The sequence below is a fragment of the Bubalus kerabau genome, chromosome 18 (assembly GCF_029407905.1).
Source record: "Bubalus kerabau isolate K-KA32 ecotype Philippines breed swamp buffalo chromosome 18, PCC_UOA_SB_1v2, whole genome shotgun sequence".
Classification (NCBI taxonomy): Eukaryota; Metazoa; Chordata; class Mammalia; order Artiodactyla; family Bovidae; genus Bubalus; species Bubalus kerabau.
The window spans coordinates 13,933,600-13,950,745 of record NC_073641.1 but is presented as its reverse complement, the minus strand read 5'-3'; the positions used below and the strand labels follow the sequence as shown (position 1 = coordinate 13,950,745).

Here is a 17,146-nt window from a genome sequence, read left to right as displayed (position 1 = left end):
AGGGCAGCGATGGAGAAACTGAGAATAGACTTGTGATAATGTTTTCAATCTCTCATGCTGCTCTGTTCAACTCATTTTATCTTGGCTTAAATTAGTAGAGAAGAAATGCAGTAATTTTCACCTGCCCTGAAACAAATAATTCCCCTAACTTTCATTTCTCATTGAGGTTAAGATGGCCCAACTGATTTTAACTTCATGCAGTGGTCTTATTTTTAAAAAAGTATACGTACATAAATATGCATTATATTTGCTAGTAAATATATTATATATAGTATAGATTTATATTTATTAACACACACACATATATCCCCTTAGAATTGTAGGCTGTGTTTTGGTTTACTGCTGATGCTTTGCTAATAGAACTAGTTGACATAAGAAATATTCTGAAAGGCATATTAGAAACTATACACGAGTGATTCTCAGTGCTACTTCATTGAAAAATTAAGCCATGAAAATAGACACTCTGCTAAAAATCAAATATGAGTTTTAAGCCAGCAGCAGCAGCCATTAACTAGATGGATGACCTTGGGCCTGTCATAAAGCCTTCTCTGTAAAATGATGAGCTTAAGTTAGATGACATCCAAGGTTTTTTTCTGCCTCAAGAGTCTTTAATAGTGGTTTCCAAAGTGTTCACGCTGTGCAGATCTAGGATTTCATGAAGAAGTTAGTGGGTTGAGGGAAGGGATGTTCAAGGCAGAAATTTCAGTGAACCATGCTATAGGCCTCCCATCCCCCACTTCAAACTGAACAGATAGGTTTTTTGTTTTCCATGCTGAATTTCACTGTAAGATAATCATTTCCAAACACCTTAGTTTCTGCAGTCATCTATCTCTGATAAAAGGCAGGATTAGCTAATCAGGGAAAAGCAATGTGTTTATTTATTGGCTTAAACATCTTTATTTTAAAATGTGATATGCAGAAAATTGTGTAAGGTTATACGTACTTTTTGCCTGTAAAACAATTTTTAACATTTGTACATGGAACAGATACCTATATAACTTCATCAAATCAGTTGCTGAAACCACAAAATTTCCTTTACATCCTTTACCACTCTGATTTCAACGAGTCTTCGTAAGGTGCCTTATGACATCTTAAGGTAACTGTGACCCTGATCTCTGTAGTACTCTTTTCCTTTCCCTACATTTTCTCCCACCTGTGTATGCATCCTCAAAAATTAGATTAGTGCTGCCTGTTCTTGGACTGTCTGTGAATAGAATAATACTGTAATTACTATTTTATGACTTGTTTTCCCCTGCATAAACATTTGTAAAGTTTGTACACTCTTCTGTAGTATATTCAAATATATTTTACATAGTATCCCATTGCAAAAATATAAAACATTTTATGTATTCACTTTGCCAAAGGTGGGTATGTGAGTTCTTTCAGAAAGTTGGTTATTATGAGCAATATTACTATAAACATATTTTTACTGAAGTATAGTTGACATATATCATTATATTTGTTTCAGGTATACAACATAATGGCTCAATATTTTTATACATTTCAAAGTGATCACCACAATAAGTCTAGTCAATGTCCACAACAGTATACAGTTAGAAATCTTTTTCTTGTGATGAGAACTTTTAAGGTTTATAGTATGTATCTTACTCTGACATTTTACTGAATATAATACCCTCAAAATCTATCCATGTTGTCCCAGATTGTGATTTCATTCTCTTTTATGTCTGAGTAACATTCTAATGTACATGTGGTGTTGATGTTGAGCGTCTTTTTATGTACTTGGTAATTTGTGTGTCTTCTTTGGAAAAATGTCTATTCAGATCTTCTGCCCATTTTTTAATGGGATTTATTTTTTTCTATTAAGGTGTTTGAGTTCCTTTTACTTTGAATATTAACCCCTTATCAGATATACAGTTTATAAATATTTTCTCCCATTCTGTAGGTTGCCTTTTGTGAACAGTTTCCTTTCCTTTGTAGAATCTCTTTAGTTTTACTTAGTCTCACTTGTTTATTTTTACTTTTGTTGCTTTTGGTATCAAATTAAAAAAAATATCACCAACACCAATGTCAAGTAGTTTACCACCTCTGTTTTCTCTAGGAGTTTTATGATTTTAGGTCTTACACTCAAGTCCTTCATCCATTTGAGTCAGTTTTTGTGTATGGTATAGGATAGTTGTCCAATTTCATTCTTTTGCATGTGGCTGTCAGTTTTTTCAAACACCATTTATTGAAAGGACTGTTTTCCCATTGTATATTCTTGGTTTCTTCATCATAAATTAACTGACCATATATGGGTGGGTTAATTTTTGAGCTCTCTATTCTGTTTCATTGATTTATATGTCCATTTTTATGTCAACAGTTTACTGTTTTGATTACTATAGCTTTGTAATGTAGCTCAAATCAGGGAGCATGATGTCTCCAGTTTCACTTTCTCAAGATTGTTTTGGCTAGTGTGGTCTTTTGGGGTCTTTTGAGGTCCCATGCAAACTTTAGGATTGTTTGTTCTATTTCTGTGAAAAATATTATTAGAATTTTGATAGAGATTGCATTGAATCTGTAGATTGCTTTGGGTAGTATGGATATTTTTTAAACATTTTACTTTATACTGGAGTATAGCCCATTAATAATGTTGTAGTAGTTTTCTATACAAAAAAAAAAAGTAGTTTTACATGAACAGCAAAGGGACTCACCCATACATGCACATGTATCTGTTCTCCCCCAAACTCCTCTCCCATCCAGTCTGCCACATAACACTGAGTAGAGTTCCCTGTGCTATACAATAGATCCTTGTTGGCTATCCATTTTAAATCCCAAACTCCTTAAGTATCATCTCACCCCATTCATCTCCATGGCAACTATAAGTTTGTTCTCTAAATCTATAAATCTGTTTCTATTTGGTAAATAAGTTCATTTGTATCATGTCTTTTTAGATTCTGCATGTATAGGGGTGTCCTATGATGTTTCTGTTTCTTTGACTTCAGTTCACTTCAGTTGCTCAGTCGTGTCCGACTCTTTGTGACCCCATGAATGGCAGCACGCCAGGCCTCCCTGTCCATCACCAACTCCCAGAGTCCACCCAAACCCATGTCCATTGAGTTGGTGATGCCATCCAACCATCTCATCCTCTGTTGTCCCCTTCTCCTCCTGCCCCCAATCCCTCCCAGCATCAGGGTCTTTACCAGTGAGTCAACTCTTTGCATGAGGTGACCAAAGTATTGGAGTTTCAGCCTCAGCATCAGTCCTTTCAGTGAACACACAGGACTGGTCTCCTTTAGGATGGACTGGTTGGATCTCCTTGCAGTCCAAGGGACTCTCAAGAGTCTTCTCCAACACCACAGTTCAAAAGCATCAATTCTTCGGGGCTCAGCCTTCTTCACAGTCCAACTCTTACATCCATACATGACTACTGGAAAAACCATAGCCTTGACTAGATGAACCTTTGTTGGCAAAGTAATATCTCTGCTTTTTAATATGTTATCTAGCTTGGTTATAACTTTCCTTCCAAGGAGTAAGTGTCTTTTAATTTCATGGCTGCAATCACCATCTGCAGCCCCCAAAAATTAACTCTGACACTGTTTCCACTGTTTCCCCATCTATTTCCCATGAAGTGATGGGACCAGATGCCATGATCTTTGTTTTCTGAATGTTGAGCTTTAAGCCAACTTTTTCACTCTCCTCTTTCACTTTCATCAGGAGGCTTCTTAGTTCCTCTTCACTTTCTGCCCCAAGGGTGGTGTCATCTGCATATCTGAGGTTATTGATATTTCTCCCAGCAATCTTGATTCCAGCTTCTGTTTCTTCCAGTCCAACATTTCTCATGATGTACTCTGCATATAAGTTAAATAAGCAGGGTGACAATATACAGCCTTGACGTACTCCTTTTCCTATTTGGAACCAGTCTGTTGTTCCATGTCTGATTCTAACTGTTGCTTCCTGACCTGCATACAGATTTCTCAAGAGGCAGGTCAGGTGGTCTGGTATTCCCATCTCTTTCAGAATTTCCCACAGTTTATTGTGATCCACAGAGTCAAAGGCTTTGGCGTAGTCAGTAAAGCAGAAATAGATGTTTTTCTGGAACTCTCTTGCTTTTTCCATGATCCAGCGGATGTTGGCAATTTGATCTCTGGTTCCTCTGCGTTTTCTAAAACCAGCTTGTACATCTGGAAGTTCACGGTTCACGTATTGCTGAAGCCTGGCTTGGAGAATTTTGAGCATTACTTTACTAGCGTGTGAGATGAGTGCAATTGTGTGGTAGTTTGAGCATTCTTTGGCATTGCCTTTCTTTGGGATTGGAAAGAAAACTGACCTTTTCCAGTCCTGTGGCCACTGCTGAGTTTTCCAAACTTGCTGGCATATTCTTTGGCTTACGTCACTCAGTATGACAGTCTCTAGGTTCACCCATGTTGCTGCAATAACATTATTTCATTCTTTTGATAGCTGAGTAACATTCCATTGTATATATGTAGCACAACTTCTTTATCCATTCCTCTGTTGATCAAGGACATTTAGATTGCTTCCATGTCTCAGCTATGGAGATTCCTTAAAAACTAAAGATAGAGCTGCATATGACCCTGCAGTCCCATTCCTGGGTATATATCTAGAGAAAAACATGGTCTGAAAGGATAACATGCACCCCAGTGTTCATTGCAGGACTGTTTACAATAGTATGAGCATTTTTAACAGTATTAATTCCTTCAATCCATGAACGTAGAATATCTTTCCATCTATTTGTATCTTCCTTAATTTCTTTCATTAATGCTTTATAGTTTTAAGTGTATTCTACTGACATTTTATAATGTGAATCCTAGTATACATGAGCAACCATATATTTAAAGTATATACCCATGGGTGAAATTGCTAAATTTAAGTGTTTACCTACATTCAATTTTACCAGATAAAGCAGTTTTCTAACGTTGCCATAACAATTTACACTCCTACCAGAATAGTTACTGATGCTTGTATCATTGTCTATGTTAACTATTGTAAGACTTTTATTTTTTCCCAATTTAATGGATAAGTAGTAATATCTTATCATGACTTAAATTTTTATTTTTTCCAATGTTTGGAACATTTTCTTTGGGTTACTGTCTATTTAGACTTTTTCTTTAGTGATGTGCCTGTTTAAACCATTTAGCTATTTTTCTATTGAGTTGTCTACATTTCTACAATTGAATTATAGGTGTTTCTTATATATTCTGAAAAATAGCTATATTTTAGTTAATATATGTTTCATGGTTCTTCAACTCTATGATTCTTTTCACTTTTTTGTGATGTATTTCAATGAAAAGAAATTTTAATTTTGGCCATATTTTGGTGTCTACTTTAAATTATTTTCTATGAAAATTTTTGTCTACTTTAAAATTTTCTCCATAGATCCTTAACAAACTGAAAAAAAAAAATTACTCAACCTGATAGGGGACACCTATACAAAGTCATAGCTAATCTCAGACTTAGTGTTTAAAGACTGAATGCCTTTTCTTTAAGACCAGGAATAAGACAGATATCTCTTTTTGCCACTTCTATTCAACATGAGAGGGTCTAGCCAGAGAAATTAGGCAAGAAAAAGAAGTAAAAACATCTGTATTGGAAAGAAGTAAAATGATCTCTCTTCACAAATGAGATCATCTTGTGTATAGAAAATTCTAAAGAATACACTGAAAAGTAATAGAAGTAATACATTAGTTTAGCAGGATTGTAGGACATGGTCAACATATAAAAATTTTTTACACTATCAATGAAAATCTGAATGTGAAATTAATAAAATAATTTTTGAGCAATATTACCAAAAATAAAAGTAAAATTCTTAAAAGTAGATCTAACAAAAGAAGGACAAGATGCACATCTACAAAATTTTATTAAGAGAACTAAAGAAGACATAAATAAATAGAAAGGCATTTCACATTCATGGATCAAAAGACAATATTGTTAAGATGGTAATACTTTCTAACTGATCTACACATTGAATTGTAATCCTTATTAAGTTGCATTTTTTGAAGTAATTGACAAATTATCCTAAAATTCATGTGGAATTACCACAAACCAAAAATAACCAAAGTGTCTAGAAGAACATAGTTGGAGATATCACACTTACCAATTTCAACACTTACTACTGCTGCTGCTAAGTCGCTTCAGTCGTGTCCGACTCTGTGCGACCCCATAGACGGCAGCCTACCAGGCTCCACGGTCCCTGGGATTCTCCAGGCAAGAACACTGGAGTGGGTTGCCATTTTCTTCTCCAATGCATGAAAGTGAAAAGTCAAAGTGAAGTCGCTCAGTCGTGTCTGACTCTTAGCGACCTCATGGACTGCAGCCTACCAGGCTCCTCCATCCATGGAATTTTCCAGGCAAGAGTACTGGAGTGGGGTGCCATTGCCTTCTCTGAAACACTTACTATAGAGTTATAATAATTGAGACAGTGTAGTACTATCATAAGAATAGACATATAGATTGCTGTAATAGAATTAAGAGTACAGAAATAGAGCCTTACATTTATGGTCAATTGATTTTCAGTATGGGAACCAAGATTAATGAATGGAGATAGAAGAGTCTTTTCAACAAATAGTGCCAAGAAACTGTATATCTACATTCAAACACATGAATCTGAATCTCTACCTCACACCACATACAAAAATGAACTAAAAATAGATCATAATTCTAAGGAAAAAGCCGAAACTATGAAATTCTTAGGAGAAAGCCTTGGAGTACATCTTTAAGACTTAAGTTAGGTGATAGTTTCTTGTATATAATACCAAGAGCACAAATTACAAAAGAAAAAATGTATCAATATAAATTAAACTTCATCTAAATTAAAAACTTTTGTGCTTCAGAGGAAGCCATCATTAAAGTGGAAAAAAAAAACCCCACAAAATGGGAGAAAATAGTTGAAAATTATATATTTGACAAGAAGCATATCCAGAATGAATAAGGCCTTTTATAAGTCAATAATAAAGACAAGCCAATTAAAAATATGGAAAAGAAAGTTGGATAAGACATTGGTCCAAAAAAGATATAAAAATGGTCAATAAGCACATGAAAATATGCTCAACATCACTAGTCATTTAAAAAATGCAAATCAAAACCACTATAGGAAAGTGCTTCATAATCACTAAAATGGCTAAAATTAAAAGATAGACAATACCAAGTGTTGACAGGTTTGTGGAGAAAATGAAACCCTCATGTACTGCTGGTGGAGAGGTAAAATGGTGTAACTACTATAAAAATACTTGGGCAGTTCTTCCAAATGTTAAACATAGTAATGTAATATAATACAGTAATGCCACTCCTAGGTAGTAAAGACACAAGAGAAATGAAAACATGTCTGCCAAAAAAAATTTGCACATGAATAAGATGGTGACTGCAGCCATGAAATTAAAAGACACTTGCTCCTTGGAAGAAAAGTTATGACCAACCTAGATAGCATATTGAAAAGCAGAGACATTACTTTGCCAACAAAGGTCCATCTAGTCAAGGCTATGGTTTTTCCAGTGGTCATATATGGATGTGAGAGTTGGACTGTGAAGAAAGCTGAGCACCAATGAATTGATGCTTTTGAACTGTGGTGTTGGAGAAGACTCTTGAGAGTCCCTTGGACTGCAAGGAGATCCAACCAGTCCATTCTGAAGGAAATCAGCCCTGGGATTTCTTTGGAAGGAATGATGCTAAAGCTGAAACTCCAGTACTTTGGCCACCTCATGTGAAGAGTTGACTCATTGGAAAAGACTCTGATGCTGGGAGGGATTGGGGGCAGGAGGAGAAGGGGAGGACAGAGGATGAGATGGCTGGATGGCATCACTGACTCGATGGACGTGAGTCTGAGTGAACTCCGGGAGTTGGTGATGGACAGGGAGGCCTGGCGTGCTGCAATTCATGGGGTCTCAAAGAGTCGGACACGACTGAGCGACTGAACTGAACTGAACTGAACACTGAAGTATTTATTCATAATAGCCAAAAAGTGTAAACGACCCAAATCTCCATCACCTGATGACTGAATAAACAAATGTAGTATATCCAAAAATGGAATAGTATTCATTCATAAAAAAGAATAAATTGCTGATGCATGCTTACTGCAATGTGGATGAACCTTAAAATAATTATGCTAAGTGAATGAAGGCAGTCACGGAGGACAAAATATTGTATGACTCCTTTTAAATGAGATGTCTAGGATAGTCAAATTCACAGAGACAGAAAGTATATTGGTTGCAGTGACTGGGAGGCAGAGTAAAAGGTGAAGGATAAAGGGGGTTTTGGGAGTTAGGAGTCAAAAACATTCTAAGATTGGATAGTGGTGGTGATCATACCACTCAGTGAATATACTAAAGTCACTGACTTATATACTTTAAAGGAATGATTTTTACAGTATGTTATTTATAACTTAATAAAGTTGTTATATAAAAAGAGAATATTTTTAAACCTCAAGATTGAAAGGTAATTCTCATATAGTTTCTTCTAATAGTTTTATATATTTGACTTTCATATTTAATTTTTATCTAGATGAAATTGATCTCTGTATATTGTATGAGATAGGTGTTCAAGTTAAATACCTTTTCAAACAGATATTTATCCTGGAACTATTAAAAGTTGATCCTTGGTGCCAGTTCTCTCATAAATCTAGCATATATTTATTTCCTGAGTTTTTTCCTGAGCTCTCCATTTTGTCCCCTCATCTATTTGCCCATTTTTTCTGCCAATACCACAATGTCTTTATTGTTATAACTTTATAATATATTTGACATCAGTAAAACACGTTGTCCCACATTATTTTTTCTTTAAGAGTATCATTGTTATTCTAAGTGGTTTCATATTATATGCATTTCTAAGCAAATTTAGGGAGTTATCAAGTTAAAAAAAGCAGGCACATGTACATACACATGCAAGTGCCTTAGTATTTTTATTAGTAAGCAATGCATTTGTAAGTCAGTTTGTGGAGAATTAACATCTTTTCAAAATCTTCCAAATTATTTACATGATAGGCCTCCTGTTAATTTAGGTCTTAATATTTCCCAGTAAGGTTTTATAATTTCTCATCTGGAGGTCTTGTCCACCTTTCATGAGATTTACTTCCTGGTTTCTCTATAGATATTTCTGATGCTGTGGTAAATTAATTATTTAAAGATATTTGTTTTCTAATTGTTCCTGGTTTACAGAAAAGCAATGGACTTTTGTATATTTTGTATATTGAATTTTGTATCCAAGTGAAAGTGAAAGTTGCTCAGTCGTGTCTGACTCTTTGTGACCAATGAGTATCCATTTGTATTCAATGACCTTGCCAAATTCTATTGTTTGAAGATTTACATAGGATGATTTTGGATTTTCTTAATGCTTGATTCTATTATTGACAGTTTTTCTTCCTTTAAATTCTTAGGTTCTTTTAAAATTTCTTCATTAACTGGGTAGGATCAATGTTGTATAGAAGTGAAGACAGCAGGATAGCAAAATAAAAACTTCCAATTTTTCACTATTAAACAGGATATTGGGTCATGTCTAGGTCTTTAAGCCTGAGGAAATAGGTTCTTATGATCCATCTCCATGGAGAGAAGTTCTTTCACAAGTCTCCCTACTCTCTTTCTGAACTCTATCTCTATGGCCCAGCTGGAAGCAGAGTTCAAAGGCTTGATTTCCAGACAAAAGTACTCTTTGAAACTTCAGCATCCCCCTTTATCCTTTGATTATAGACTTTCAACCAAAAACTGGCCAAGACGTTCCCCTGTGTCTTTTTAGATTTATATTGAGAAAGAGTCTGAGTAAAGTCAAAATAACACACAGAGAAGATGATAACCTTTAAGATTATTCTAATCTTAATCTGTGGTTTCTGATATTCTCTAATAATGATAAATGAAAGGCCCTCTGGACTTCTGCTTTCTTTTTCTTCCTGTGAATGACAGGCTTCATATTCCTTTCTGGCCGATTACCAGTTAAAGCATTGAGAATCTCTTCTTTCCAGGACATAAGTCCCTTTCAATTGGGAGTATAACGAACCATCCCACCAGTTACAATTCCCTATGGGAACCATTAAACTTTTCTAGGATAACACTACACATTTATAAAAGTATAGGAGATCTAGGTACACACCTAACCTTTTTTTTTTTTTTTTAATTAAGGCTGCTGACAATGACAGCAGTCAGAGCCTTCCAGAAAAAAGTGCTTAGGGTTGCTATGTAAGGCACCGTTGAGCTGGATAAATCTTTGGCCTATCTGTAGTAGTAGTGTCAGTCTCTCAGTCATGTCTGACTCTTTGCAATTCCATGGACTATTCCATGGACTGCAGTCAGCCAGGCTCCTCTGTCCATGGAATTCTCCAGGCAAGGATACTGGAGTGGGTGGCCATTTCCTTTGCCTATCTGAGGATGGTATTTCTTAATAGAAGCTAGCCAGGTAATCGCCTCCAGCACTGTCCTTATTTTTCTTCAAATGAGGACACTGAGCACTGCTTGGCCTCCTGGCTGCATGGTTTGCCTTCTTAGTCTTGGCTGTCTGTGTGCACTTTGCCTTTCCACAAAGGATTCCTGTGTGTTCTTCCCTCTACTTGATAGAGGCTTTCCTCATGTCTGTATAGAAGCAGCTGTGATATTTGGGGTGCATCGTTCAACATTAAAAAAGAAGAAAGTAAGTTAGTTTAATGAGCAGAGACACTAATAGCTTTCCAGTAACTTGGTAATGTCTCTTCTTTTTCCTAACCGCTATTGTCATGCCAGGAGGCACCTCCAAATAACCATGATGATGACTGATGATATGGCCGTGCCTCCCAGGGCCCATTCATCACCTGCAAACTCAGTTCAGTGTTACTTTGCCTGTGCTCGATGTGGCCTTTGAGACTGGCATTTGGCTGTGCTCCAAGCCTTTTTCTGGCTTCTGTCCTGGTGTTTTTATATATGATCTGCAGGTGTTACTGATATAATTTGTTCATGGGTTATACATGATATCGTGCTTACTAACCTAGATTTTCCTGCAGTCAGTATAATATAAAGAAAACCTAAAAATGAAATCACTGATGATTACATAATGTAATGACATCCTAGAAATAGCTTGGTGTGCCTGTGTTTGAGATGAGAGCATATGGTTATCTCTAATTTAGGTTTGCTTTTGAGAATTAATTTAATTTGGAACGAGAGATCCAGACTAACATTTAGAATCAACCATATGATTATAATTTTAGAATTAAAAAGAGACATGATTCAATTTCTTGTGGATGTTGGAGATAAGGTGTTTCAAAGGAGGTAGAGGAGAATCTTGCCTTGAGATGTTCTGATATAAGCAGATGTGATGGATTAAAGTTAAGGATGGGTTTTAATCACACTGAATGTGACTGCATTCTCCCTGGCTGTTGTATTGATTTGTGCAGTTTTTTCTAAGTACTTTGAATATCTACTGTTTCCACCTTCCTCTCCTAAAACTAGTCTAGTTGGATAGAATATAGTAAGCTACATACCAATAAAGAAGAATGACTCTTGGAAATATATCTGTAAAATAGCTTCATTTAAGAATTTCACTGTATCTAGGTTTATAATAAGAAAAATTCCAAAGCAAAATAACAAGTGACCTCAGTGTAAATTTTAAGCCCACATCTTCAAAGATGTGCATATAATGAAACAAAAATTGGGTGCTTCCCACCTGGTGCTAGTGGCAAAGAATCCACCTGCCAATGCAAGAGATGCAGCTTTGATTCCTGACTTGGAAAGAACCCCTGGAGAAGGAAATGGCAACCCACTCCAGTATTCTTGCCTGGAAAATTCCATGGACAGAGGAGACTGGTGGACTACAGTCCATAGGGTTGCAAACAGTGAGATATGATTGAGTGACTGAGCACACACAAGCAAAAACAGGAGGGAAAAAGAGTCTCTGGGATCCTTGGAGTTAATATAACGTGTGCCCTGGTTACATAACCTTGCTCTTTTCAATGAGCTATGTATGAGAAGTCTGGTGAAAAACTCAGGAAAGCTAAATTAAATGAAATGTTCTAGAAAATGAGCCAGGACGTTAGACTGAATGTGGATGCTCTCTGTTCCTAAAATATCTCATCTTTATTTTTATTCCTCACATTCTTCAGCTAGTTCTTAGACAAAAAAAATTTTTTTAATACAAATGGCTTTTCTCACTCAAAAAACTAAATATCCCCAGTTGAGCAATAATAATTATATCAATACTATATAATATTGACTTGGCTAAAAAGTTTGTTCAGGGTTTTCCCTAATATCTTACAGAAAAACCCAAAAGAACTTTTCCATATTTAGGCCAACCCAGTATGTATTGAGCATCTTCTACAAACTAGATATTATTATTAAATGTTTTACATGCATGGTTATGAATCCTCACAACAGATAGTAGATTAGCTAGCATTTTCTCTGTTTTATAGATTTGGGAAACAGAGAGGTTAAATGGTTTGCTCAGGTTAATATAGCTGATAAGTGTTAAAGTAGAGATTTGGCTGGAGAGCTGATTGATTCTAATTCTACAATGCTATACTGCCTCTCCTAATAATATATAATACATTTTATTCATTTACAGTAAGCAAATGCATCACACGTTCTTGGTTAATTCAATAACAATCTTTCAGAGGCTCTTTCTTTTATGTTTCACTTGGTTTAGAACATGTTGCACAGATTTCACCCTAAACACTTTATGAAACTAGAGAAGTTAAGGGTGTTTTTCATGGCATTGTTCACTTGAGTGCACTGTTTCAAAGGTTGATTTTGACAACCCTTCAAATTTTGCATTTCTATTACTGACTCATTCTTTGATAGCAGACTGATATACAAAAAAAAAAAAATTGCCTGAATATTGAAATTCTATATTTCATGTTCTCAATCCATCTTTCATCTCCCAAAAGACTATTCTACATAGAAAAAGATTCTTATAGACCAGAGATTGAAACTGATATATTTCTAGCAGTAGCTTTTTTCCTGCCTATAGTTAAATCACAATGAGTTTTATGTGTTAGGTACATTTTCACCTTTTTTATTTCTAGCCAAAATCCTGGGACTTAATTGTTAGCTTTTTAGTGATTGCCATTTATTTGAAGATGTTGACATTTGCACAGTGTTATAAGGAAAGTGATTGCACATTTAACAACCTAGAATTACCTCTTTTATCCTCAAAAAACTCAGCCAAAAGCATCATCTCACTTTTCACTGTTCAAATCACATGATCTTTTATCACTTAGCAGAGAAGATGTAGGATAGGATTCTTTGTGCCAGCAATGTTCTCTTTTATTCTCCTTGAGTCTTTCTAAAACGTATACTAGGTAACTTATCTCTTTATCCCTGCTTTTCCCTTACAAGTTAATATAGTTCATTTATTACTCTCCCATTTATATTCTTAGGTAGATTTACAACTCAATTTGTATTTTGAGTTTATGAACAAATGCTGCTAATTGATAGAGAAGACAAATTGGTTCCCTAAAAGAGACTTAAAATTTTTAGGAATAATCTAGCCCTAAATAGCCCATAAAATATAAATTAACTTTTTCACTGCTGTGAGTATAATTCCAAGAAGGAACTTAACCCTTCAGGATAAAAACAATTTGATGATATATATCAGTATAACAAAATATAAGATACCTTCCCCCTATTCTCAGGGAAATTTGTTGAACTTTTGACCATAGGTATTTATTGTTTTTCAGCTTTGATAATACTGAAGATTCATTCTTCTCCATAAGGACATTGCATAGAAAAAGGAAAAAAAAATAAAGTCCCCAGTTAGAACTCAGTATTCTGAAATACTGTAATCAAAGTCTGTATGGTCATAATACCATGGAGTAATCATTAAGTAAAAACAGGACCTCATTGGTAGTCACTCAGGATAATTCATTCAGGCCTGGGGTGGGAAGGAATGAGAATAATTAGAATTTATTGAGTTTTTTTCTTCTCCTGTTATCAGCGTGCCAGATTACCTGAAATGACTTCTAACACAACACTGAACTCACTTCTTCACATAACTCATGCATATTCAGAATTTCAATTTTCTTAACTTTATATGCCTAAGGAGGAACGACTCATGATGTCTGAAATCAATGCAGAATTAAGGAACATAATATATATTGTTTGCTGTTGATGTGCTCCCGTTAATGACCATATTTGGAATTATTCGTTTATAACCTAGTGGATCGACTGTGTGTGCTGTGTGTTCAGTTGCTCAGTCGTGTCCAACTCTTTGCGACCCCAGTTGCTAGACTAACCATCTCCCAAATCCCCTAAAACCCGTTGCAGACACATAGATAGATACATAATTAGATAGACACATACAAATGTTAGGTAGTTAGAATAGGAAACAGGAGTCCAGAATGGCGGTAGCTAAAGGACAAGGAAGGGAAAAGCCTGTGAAAATAGAACAAGGAAGGTCCGAGGACTGAAGTGAGGACCTCAGGTAGAGCAAGCAGCACTCCTGGCTAGCCCAATTTACATAGGGCAGGCCCAGAGGGGAGGAAAAAACATATAAAAAGAGGAGCCAAAGGGCCGAGGCTCTCTTCTTTTTGAGTCTTTGGGTCGGCATGCCCTCATGCCTCGAGGATGTATTTTCCTGTTATTTTCTAAATAAAACTGAGCTGTAAAACAGAGCTGTAACACTGATCTGTCTAAGAGCTATAACACAGTCTGTCTGAGAGCTGTGACATGCTGGGGGCTTTAACGTCCGTTGCTTCAAATTTTTGTTGAGATGAGACAGAACCAAAGAGATTACACTCCCCTAACACATATATACATACATAATAAGCCTCCTCTTATCTGGGGTTTCACTTTCCATGAAAGTCCAAAAATATTAAATGGAAAATTACTGAAATAAACTTCATGAGTTTTAAATTGCATAATATTCTGAGTAGTGTGATGAAATCTCATGCCGTCCTCCTCTGTTCCACCCTGGGTATGAATTATCCCTTTGTCCAGCATATTCCATCCATAAGTCACTCAGTAGCCATCTCAATTATCAGATCCACTGTCAACGTATCACAATGCTGGTATTCAATGCTTATTTTACTTGACAATGGCCCCAAAGTGAAAGTGTAGTGATACTAGAGATTTGGATATTCCAGAGAGAAGCTGTAAATTGCTTCCTCTAAGTGAAAAAGTAAATATTCTCAATAAGGGAAGGAAAAAAAATCAGATGCTGAGGTTGCTAAGATCTACACTAAGTACAAATCTTCTGTGAAACTACGAAGAAACAAAAAAAAAATATTTGAGCTAGTTTTGCTGTAGAGCCTCAAACTGCAAAAGTTACTACCATAGTATTTGAGGAGTGGTTAGCTGAGATGGAAAATGGGTTATATTTGTAAAATAAGATATTTTGAGAGAGAGATCACATTAGCTTAATTTTTATTACACTGTATTTTTATAATTGCTCTATTTTATTTATTAGTTATTATTGTTAATCTCTTGCAGTGTCTAATTTATAAAGTAAGCTTTATCATTGGTATGTATGGATAGGAAATCAGTATATTCATAATTGGGTACCATTTGTAATTTCAAGCACCCACTGGTGGGTTTGAATGTATCCCCAGGCTATCTACTGTACGTTTATACCTACTACTTCCAGCAACTCGCGAGACAAAATGGAGAAGAAAATTAGCCTTTCTAAAATTTTACAATTCAAGAGACTGCATTTTCTAGACTTAAGACTGACTTTGTAAGGATTCAAGGCTTGTGAATATATTCAATTCTGTAACAGGAACTGTGAATTTCTCTAAGTTATACATTGCATAGGAAGTTTTTCAAAGCCTAAATATACTCATCAACCTTCTTTTTTTTTTTTAATTTTATTTTATTTTTAAACCTCAAACACTGTATTAGTTGGAAAATACTGGTAGAGCAAATGTGTTTTGATTTTTTTTTTTTCATATGTTCCCAGGAGGCAAAGACCCTTCTTCGACATCTCATTTTCAATTCCTTGGAAAGAGATATTGGAGTCAATCTTTTCCAGGAAGCAGGAATCTCTATTTTTAGCCTCTGTTGATTAAAACCACATTATCTAAATAGGAAGACTGTGAACTGAGCGTACCTTTCAGTCCCGAACAGTGCTCATCAGGTTTCCATGATACTGACAGGGTGTACTTGTGAATAGATATGTGGACGGTAAATCACCTTTATTTGCATTCACTGAAGAACATCACTGGGTCAAACTGGGTCAGTTTTTCTTTGATTTGTGCTTTTATTTTGTGCTTTTCAAGAGAAATTCAGTTAAAGTCTTGTGTCATAAAAATTTCATTTTGCTCACATGGTTCTTTGATATATGTTCACGTAGGAAAAGTGGGATAGAGAAGAAAGTTAGTTTAAGCTAAAAAGAGAAAAACAAGAAATTATAACCTAAGTTTAATGAAGGGAAATTGGCATCCAGATGGAAGCAGATGAGATGCAGGGAGTGAAAAATAGTGAAAACGACAGGTGGAACTGGAAGTGTGACATGAAAGAAGAATAATGGTTAGATTCAAATCAAGTTTTGTAGAGGTGGAAGCTGGGAGGGAATGGGAGCAGAGGGAGATCTTCTGATAGGGAAGGGGTCAAGAAGCGAAATGTACCGGAAATTAAAAGCAGAGAAGTTACCATTACTAAAATACTGCTGCACCAGAACTTGATAAAGAGAACTTGGAAGAATAAAAATTGTCTGGTCGCAAATTCAGGGCTAGTGTTGGCACTGTATGCTCAGGACAGTAGGAGAAAAATAAAGGAGAAACAGCTGTTGTGTAGATTTCAATGGCAAGAGAGAATGATAAGGAATGAGAAGACCCTAGGTCTTCCAAAGAAAAAGCAAAGCAGATTGCCACTCTCTCTGTGTCGAGGCAGGTGGTTTTTATGGAGGAAGAACCACTTTAGGAGAGAGCAGCTGAGTCAGCAGGAACAGCCAGAGCACGTGGAGGGCACAGTACCTGATTTTCTACCACATCTGTTGGCTACCTTACATCTTATTTCTTCCTTTTCTCCTAAGACTCAAAGTGCTCTCTCCCCTCTCGGCAGGTTCTTTAAACAATGACAACTTTAAAAGGCTCCAGATGGCTTTGAAAAAACTTGAAAGTCATCCAAGGTGCACTGCAGGCCTTTGTAGACACTCCATGAGGAGCCAGTCTGAAAACCTTGTAGTTTTTCTGTTTGGATTTTGTCTTAGAGATGAGCTACAATTGCCAACACACACACACACACACACACACACATACACACACGCACACACACATTAAAAATTAAGACAACCCCAGCCCATGTGTGCCCAA

General features: G+C 35.9%; 1 long non-coding RNA gene across 1 annotated transcript in view; it reads left to right on the top strand.

The window, feature by feature from the left end:
* The window catches only part of LOC129633238 (uncharacterized), a 54,771-nt gene that overhangs the window by 33,186 nt on the left and 4,439 nt on the right, over nt 1–17,146 (top strand). Inside the window, exon 2 of the long non-coding RNA XR_008704970.1 lies at nt 15,793–16,016. This is a non-coding gene — a long non-coding RNA (uncharacterized LOC129633238). The remainder of the gene's footprint in view (nt 1–15,792; nt 16,017–17,146) is intronic.